This window comes from Schistocerca nitens, chromosome 9 (genome assembly GCF_023898315.1).
Source record: "Schistocerca nitens isolate TAMUIC-IGC-003100 chromosome 9, iqSchNite1.1, whole genome shotgun sequence".
NCBI lineage: Eukaryota > Metazoa > Arthropoda > Insecta > Orthoptera > Acrididae > Schistocerca > Schistocerca nitens.
In genome coordinates, this window is record NC_064622.1 from 418,240,823 (window position 1) to 418,249,950 (window position 9,128).

At 43.0% G+C, this 9,128-nt stretch overlaps 1 pseudogene; it reads right to left on the reverse strand.

The window, feature by feature from the left end:
* Positions 1–5,980: 5,980 nt before the first annotated feature.
* LOC126204478 (5S ribosomal RNA) lies at positions 5,981–6,098 on the reverse strand (annotated as a pseudogene).
* Between the last annotated feature and the right edge of the window lie 3,030 nt (positions 6,099–9,128).

Below are 9,128 nucleotides of genomic sequence, written 5' to 3' on the forward strand. Positions count from 1 at the left end.
CATGATGTCCTTATCCCTCTAGTGAGCCACCCAGTCTGCCTTTTGCTGTTAGTACCCTGTTTAGAACGTTCTAATGGAAATCAACTCTCAAAGTGCATGAGAAATGTGTTACGAAAAGCATTAAATTTGTTATTGGCAATATAAATATCCTGCCACTCTTGTCCCTTAATGAGGTTTAAAAGGCTCTCTATTGCCGTTAGATTGGCTTTTCTCTATAGTTCGTTATAATGTATTACATTTGTTTGATTACAAAAGCCTTTAAGTGTTAAAATTTGTACATTATGGTCTGAAAGGCTATTCACCCTTTTGCTAACAGAATGCCAATCTGGTAATTAAGAATGAATAAAAATATTGGCTATGGCTGTGCTACTGGTCCCCTGCACCCTGGTTGCAAAAAAAAAATCTCCATCAGATCGTACGAGTTTAGGAGATCTACCAACAACCTTTTTCTTGCACAGTCACATACAAAATTAATATTGAAGTCACCACATACAACTAATTTTTGGTAGTTCCTATAATGTGAACCAAGGGCCCTCATTAGCTTGAGCAGAAGTGCTCAGAAGTCAGAGTTAGGGGACCTATACACAACAACAATTAGAAGTTTGGTGTAGCTTAATTCAGCTGCCCTTGCACAACATTCAAATACCTGTTTAATGCAGTGCCGTGATACGTCTACGGACTGAAATGGAACAATACTTTTTACGTACATGGCCGCTCCCCCACTCCGCAAAGAACTCCTTGAAAAACAGCCAGCTAATCTGTAGCCTGGTGAAGGAAGCCTCTGAATTTTCAAACTATTTAGGTATTGCTCCGATATGCCGATATGCCAGAGTCAGCATCTATAAGCAGTTCACTAACTTTATGTTTTGACGAAAAATTCTAATTACTTGAATACTTGACCTCGTGATTCCTTCACTCGAGGTACTTCCTTTAAATAGTTATTCCTATCAGCTGATATCAATATAAAGAAGGTGCAGCTCTAACACCAACTACTACAGGAATTTTTCCATGAGTGATCCCACCACCACCCACTTTACTGTCACCTACAAGCTTAGCCAGCCTCCCCTTCCCATACCTATTGAAGTGCAGGCCGTGCTTAGTGAAACCCGATCTGCTGATATACTCAATGTCTCGTACAGTGTGAGCCATGCCCTCCGCCACCAGTTGCTTATCCAGCCCCATGTTAACACGCCTAACAGCAGCATAAAGATGAAGCCGATCATGACGCTGAAACAGTTGCACGAAGTACGCATTAGTGCCACCAGCTTGAGCCGCCGTCTTTACTAGATCACCATCTACGTCATATTCCTCGACCCTATCAAGACTGTTCCCTGCTCCAGCCACTATCATTACCTGATCCTCCTTTGTAAAATTCCTACATGACTCTCCTACGCTGTCAGTCACCTGAGCCAACCTCGCACTAGGGTTCACAATGCTGGTGACCTGGTACTCACTCCCCATTACTTCCTGCTACTGCTGGCCCACACCTCAACCGTGCGAACTCCCTACCAACAGAACCTTATTCTTTCTGTTTGCAACTGACTTATTCTTCCTAACTGCTGAGGACTGCTGCATGTTTCCTACATCTACAGCTTCTAGAGGCTTCTCTCCACTCATGTCTGACAGTTGGTCAAATCTATTTGCTTATACGCAAAGTACCACTGTCTTAATATCTCCTCCTCCTAGATGCATTCTTACATTCTGCCAGTTCCAGCACCCTTCAACCTCCTCAACCTATCTAGTTCCTCCTTTGCGTCTTGTAACTGCAAAAGAAGGGCACAGATCTTACACTCCTGCTCCTTTATCAACTTACAGATTCTGCATTTCCAGGAGAGGATTTCGCTAGAATGTCCATTGGTTTATCCAATGCATTCCCCCAATGAAAATACTTTCAACAAATCCCACACTGTAACCAGCTACTCACAAACCAACTATAAAGCCGACACTTCTCACTCATGGTGAAATTTAACAGTAACTGAAAAAAACTAAACGTCTATCTTTCCTAAGTTCAGTTACAACAGTAGAACTATTTAAAGAACTAACAATAGTGGTCTCGAAATTCTCTCTCTATTGCACTGCTCCCGTCTTCATCTCGGGATCAATTAAGTGCATAATATCGGCGTGTGTCTTCTCAGCCGTTCACCCATGTTTTAAATAATACTAAAAAGGCACTGCTCATAAAATGTTGAACATGTACATGATTGTTACATAAAATTACTGCTAGTAAAGTTTCACGTGGATATTGTCAGGCGGCTGTGTAATTGTAAAATATTCCGTCCCAACAATGAATCGTATGACGCATAGGCGGTTAGGAAACTCTCACTCGACTCGTGTATTGTTCTCTGTGGAAGCCTTTACCGAGAAAGGGCTGACAGAAGCGATAGAGAATCTAAACGTGCCGCCTGCTTTACGACAGTTTTACAACTTCATTCATGTTGTGCAGATACACCAGCCGAGCTGCTATTTGCGACGACATAAACAACTCGCCGATACCATCGAGACGGGCAGTGAAATTAGGTGCAAAAGCGCGTACGTTTATGTGTGGCAGCAGAACACCGTCAGGCGCCCATGCGCGTGTGTTACTTCTCGATCAGCGTTTGATAGCGGGTAAAGGGAGTGTAATACCGGGCCGTAAGTCATCGCCGGCGCTTGGTAAGGGTTCCCCACACGGCCTCTCGCCGTGGCTTACCCGCTGGTTCCAGCAGCGCTACACACCGATAAATCCGAGCAACGTGTCGTGGCGCGCGCGCTTTAATGACTCCATTACGTTTACAATGGAGTCGCAAGCGGGAATCTTGCACGCCGTATCTGGCTGAGCATCGGCAACACCTCTGTGCGCAGATTGCTGTCTTGGTGAGATGGTCGTTGTAAACACATTATTTTGTAAAGGAATGACGGAGATTCGTAAAGACGTTTACCCAATATGTTGTTTGTCGTCCAATATCTTTGTCATTGCATCATAATATCGCTTATGTGATACGTAAAGGCTTTCTGCACAATAACTATCTGCTCAATTATATGTCACGTACGAATTGCAAATAACTGATCTTTAACCTCATTTCTTAGCGGTTCACGCGTAAGTCATTCGTGGTCAACCGTCCATGAAGTAAATTCGTAGGTGGACGTCCACAACGAACAGTCATGATGTCCAGAGACTTTCGCAGCGTAATTCTGACGAACGATTTAGAGGTGTTCAATTGCAGTACTGACTCATCCCTTTTACATTTTTGACAGTGGATACAAGAACACTGAGGCTATACAAAGTTACTGACGCTCACTCCACAAGTTCAGGAAACAGTGTCACTGATATGATACGCGAGTTGGGGTGGCAGTCACTGAAACAAAGGCGGTTTTCTTTGCGGTGAGATCTATTTACGAAATTTCAATCACCAACTTTCTCTTCCGAATGCGAAAGTATTTTGTTGACACCCACCTACGTAGGGAGTAATGATCATCGTAATAAAATAAGAGAAATCAGAGCTCTAACGGAAATATTTAGGTGTTCCTTTTTCCCACGCGCCATTCGAGAGTGAAATGGTAGAGAAGTAGTATGAAAATCTTTTTGATGCAATAATTTACCAACAGACGCATCAAGAAGTTCATGCCAGCCGTCGTCCCAAGATCCATAATGGATCAACGAGGATTAGTATGAAAATGGTTCGATGAACCCTCTGCCAGGTACTTAAGTGTGAATTGCAGAGTAACCATGTAGATATAGATGTAGCGTAATCACTGTAAGCAGTCAAATCTTAACAAGGGGTATTTTGATAACGGCCTCAATCATATCTACCGCAGGCTTCGGAAAAATCGCGATAGCGTTTGCAGTAGTCTAGACAGGTATTAGAACACGATCAAAATTTTTCAAAACTTGTTTCATTGAAGAAATTCTTAAATCGGTAACATTTTCATTAAAAGTAATCACCGATAGTGTTAAAGAGTCACTTTGGTAGACGTTTCATATACATACTTTATGCGCCAATAGCAACTCATAGTTGTCGCTAGTTAACGAATGTTTTCAGTTGACACTTGACATTCCGGAGGTAAAAGTTCCAAATAAATAATAAAATTCTTAGTAGTAATGATTGTCACATACTGAAGAAAAAGCTAGGAAATATTTGAGATACGTAACAACTAAGAGACCTGTGTGGCGTAGAGAATTTTGGGAGTGGTAAGTGGCTGAGGTTTGTGGGAGTGTAAATATTTATCAAGTTTAAAAAACATTTTCTAAAAATATGATCAAGAAAGTTAGAGGGTATAAGTATAATGCAAACGTAAGGAAATATTAATTGCGCTCAAATCCAACAGGAAATGCCAATTCGGGAAAATTCCTGATCTTAAAATAAATGTAACATTACAAGAAGAGAAGAGCACAAGGGAAACCAACTAGCTGACAATTAATTAACTACGCAAGCTGTGGGGAAGAATAATAGAATATGGTAGGCGGGCACAAGTTCAGGACGCGTTTCATAAATAGAATAAAAATGAAGACTGATCTAAAACCACGTAAAACTAATATTAATTCAGCAAACTAAATAAAGGCAAGACGAAATAGGCAACTCAAACAACACAGGAAAATGCCTACACTATGCTAGAATGGAAACAAGATAGGTAGGTACAGGTAAATCAAACATCAAGCTACTGGTTAAATATAAGATAATCGCCCATTTACACACAACCTAACAATAATATAAGAGCGCAAGCTCTAATTCATATAAATGCTCAACAACAGAAACGTGGTCCAGCCTTGTAGCGATCTCACCGTTAGTACAGCAGTGAACACGAAAACACTGAACGCTCCTAACAATAGCCCAGCTTGAAGGTGGCTCTCAACCGGAATACAAGCGACTGCACAGCCAATAATTTCGTCAAGGACCACCGGCGCGACGCTCTTCTCGTGTACCGCCGCTCAACAGCACAGCACAAGTCATATCCACTTGCATATTGTCATCATGGCCTTTGCTGCACCCTAGACGCCAAACACCGCCCAACCACTCGGAATAGAAACAGATTTCCGTTAATAAATTCCACAGCTGCCACGTCAGATCCGGTCGCCAGCAGGTTGCCCTACTGCTAGTTGATTGCAGCTGTGCCCACAGCCGTCTCTGCAGTTCCCTTGTTGCTAGTCCTTAGCAGCTGTCCACTGACTGCACTCCCCGACTTCCAGAGTCCATAATAATAGCGGCCGCCCCGTCCTCCATACATGCCGGGTCGCCATCAACGGCTGCCGGCAGACAACCACCACTTGCCTCCCCGGCGCCCACTACACCACCCCGTGGCTCTGCTGCTGCCCCACCAACTGCCGGACAGTCGAGCAACAGCAGCCGGCCCACGCTCCTTGCATACAGGGCCGCTCGCTTCAGTTGTCAGACACTGCACTGACCTTTCGGCCTAGGCGTCCGTTCCAAAGCGAGTGAGTACAGTTGCTCGCCGGCAAATTTGAGAAACCAACCACTCCGGCAGATAAACAAGGCTGGACGGGCTGCCCTTAAAGGATATCCTCATGCCCGAACAGTTCCGTTTCAGCGATGAACACTCCACCATCAATCAGTCCCCGCGCTTGGTTGAGGATAGCTGTCTGGCCAGGGCAACGAGACAATCAATTGTAGCAGTGATTCTGGACATCAAAGAAACTTGCGATCATGTCTGGCACGATGGTCTAACCTACAAATTACATCAATTATGGGGCCCAGAACACACAAGCTTGATCATTTATTTCTTTCTTATAAGTACACTGTCCCTCCTCTCCTAAAGTCAATTACAGACCTAAACTAAACTTCTTCCATCAGGTCATGAAGGCCCAACGGTACTGACAGGCCGCCGTGTCATCCCCAACTCAGAGGCGTCACGGGATGCGGATATGGAGGGGCATGTGGTCACCACACCGCACTCCCGGCCGTATGTCAGTTTCCGAGACCGGAGCCGCTACTTCTCAATAAATTAGCTCCTCAGTTTGCCTCCCAAGGGCTGAGTGCACCCCGCTTGCCAACAGCGCTCGCCAGACCGGAAGGTCACCCATCCAAGTGCTAGCCCAGCCCGACAGCGCTTAACTTCGGTGATCTGACGGGAACCGGTGTTATCACTGCGGCAAGGCCATTGGCCAATTACAGACCGCCTGCAACGCATTAATTACTAGATAACGACTTTTATGTCTCGTACAGCTGCTGCTACGGCCATGTGTCGCCACGCCGCGCAGCAGATGCAAATCGTAGTTTAACCAGGACTCAGATGAAACCGCAGTAATATTCATATAAGCCAAATGTTATTTTCGCTAACAAGGATCAGACACATGGATAACTTCGATGTAGAATGTTGAATTATGTTCGTGGGGTGGAGTCAGCGATATTGTGAATCAAACGAAGACACGGTACACAGATGTTCAAACAACTCTTGTCATCTCTGAAACACTATTATAATGAAGGTATTTAACAAAAGCCGTTCCTTTAGTACGTAAGCGTTTGAATAACTGTAAGTGATATCACAGCCGGGCGGAGTGGCCGAGCGGTTTCAGGTGCCACATCACGGGCTACGCGGACCCTCACGCCAGAGGTTTGAGTCCTCCCTCGGGCATGTGTATGTGTATGTGTTGTTCTTGGCATAAGTTAGCTTAATTTAGTTTAAGTAGTGTGTAAGTCTAGGGACCGATGATGTCAGCAGTTTGGTCTCTTAGGAATTCACATTAAACATTTTTCATATCATCAGCTGCACTTCTTTAGAGTTTAAATGTCAGTCCTCATGTCAGCTACGAACTGCAGTCATAGATAATACACTTACTGATAGTTGGAGCAATGCATCCCAAAATATCACTCCGGAATTAATTATAACTGGCTTGAAAGTCGCCAGTAATGTTCAAAAGATCAGAATTAAATCGTATGAGCTCTTCGACAACGCCTAAGTACCATAAACAGCTCTATTAATCACACTCGACTTAAGTCACATGCTCTGATTCCACAACTATCGTAGTACACAGTTCAATGGTTTCTACCTAAATATCCGTCACTATGATGTTTAGCGCTAACCATTCCTAAAGCTCCTTTAATGTTCCGTATTCACTCATTACTGAAGTGGATAATAATCAGTATAAATCTTCGCAGTTTTATCAGTCAGATTTATGGCAACACTTACGGTCTTGTACAAGGCGAGTACGTGTCTCCATCTACACCTACATGATTACTCTGCTGTTCACAATAAAGTGCCTGGCAGAGGGTTCAATGAACCACCTTCATGCTGTCTCTCTACCGTTCCACTCTCCAACGCCACGAGGGAAATGCGAGCACTTAAATTTTTCTGTGCCACCACTGATTTCTCTTATTTTATCATGGTGATCATTTCTCCCTACGTAGGTGGGTGCCAACAGAATGTTTTCGCAGTCGGAGGAGAAAACTGGTGATTGAAATTTCATGAGAAGATCCCATCGCAACGAAAAACGCCTTTGTTTTAATGATTGCCATTCCAATTCACGTATCATGTCTGCGACACTATCTCCCCTATTTCGCGATAATACAAAACGAGCTGCCCTTCTTTGTACTTTTTCGATGTCAACCGTCAGTCCCACCTGATGCGGATCTCATACCGCCCAACAATACTCCAGAATAGGGCGGACAAGCGTGGTGTAAGCAGTCTCTTTAGTAGATCTGTTGCACCTTGTAAGTGTTCTGCCAATGAATCGCAGTCTTCTGTTTGTTCTACCCACAATATTATCTATGTGATCGTTACAATTTAGGTTATTTCTAAACGTAATCCCTAAGTATTTAGCTGCTGAATTTACAGCCTTCAGATTTGTGTAACTTATCGCATAATCGAAATTTAGCTGATTTATTTTAGTACTCATATGAATAACTTCACACTTTTCTTTATTCAGGGTCAATTGACACTTTTCGCACCATATGTAGATATCTTATCTAAATCATTTTGCAAGTCGTTCTGATCATCCGATGACTTTACAAGACGGTAAATGACAGCATCATCTGCAAACAATCTAAGACGACTACTCAGATTGTCTCCTATGTCGTTAATATAGATCAGGAACAATAGAGGGCCTATAACACATCCTTGGGGAACGCCAGATATTACTTCTGTTTTACTCGATGACTTTCCGTCTATTACTACGAACTGTGACCTTTCTGGCAGGAAATCACGAATCCAGTCGCACAACTGAGGCGATACTCCGTAGGAACGCAGTTTGGTTAGAAGACGCTTGTGAGGAACAGTGTCGAAAGCCTTCTGGAAATCTAAAAATATGGAATCAATATGACATCCCCTGTCGATAGCACTTATTACTTCATGAGTATAAAGAGCTAGTTGTGTTTCACTAGAACGATATTTTCTGAATCCGTGCTGACTATGTGTCAATAAATCGTTTTCTTCGAGGTACTTCATAATGTTCGAATACAGTGTATATTCCAAAACCCCACTGCAAATCGACGTTAGTGATATAGGCTTGTAATTCAGAGGATTACTCCTACTTCCCTTTTTGGTTCTTGTTGTGATTTGAGCAATTTTCCAGAGTTTAGGTACGGATCTTTCTGTGAGAGAGGGGTTGTATATAATTGCTAAATATGGAGCTATTTTATCAGCATACTCTGAGAGGTACCTGACTGGTATACAATCTGGACCGGAGGTCTTGCCTTTATTAAGTGATTTAAGCTGCTTTGTTACACCGATAATATCTACTCATATGTTTCTCATCTTGTCAGTTGTTCTTAATTGGAATTCAGGAATATTTACTTCGTCTTCTTGTACAAGGCGAGTACGTGTATTGTCGTTTAAACTTCCATTTACTTCCTCTGAGCTAAAAGAACCTCCTTTCAAAGTAGATTGTCTAACCTTCCTTCAACTCGAAAATCTCAAGTTAAAATTTTCGTCTTAAGTAATTTTCACAATATGTTAACACAGCCGGGTACTTTTTACGTACAATGAATTACCAGCAGAGACGTAACTGATAGAACACAACTTTTAATGCTCACAGTAAAACTTCAGATACAACAGTGGATAGAATTCATCATTACATTCATTAGGAAGGCCGTTTTAATAATTAAAATTCAACCTCAATGATGTCTTCCACGTTGTCTGCCGATCCATATGTGTTGGTTGTACTTCAATAGCGCCTGGTACACCGCGCTGGAACACCT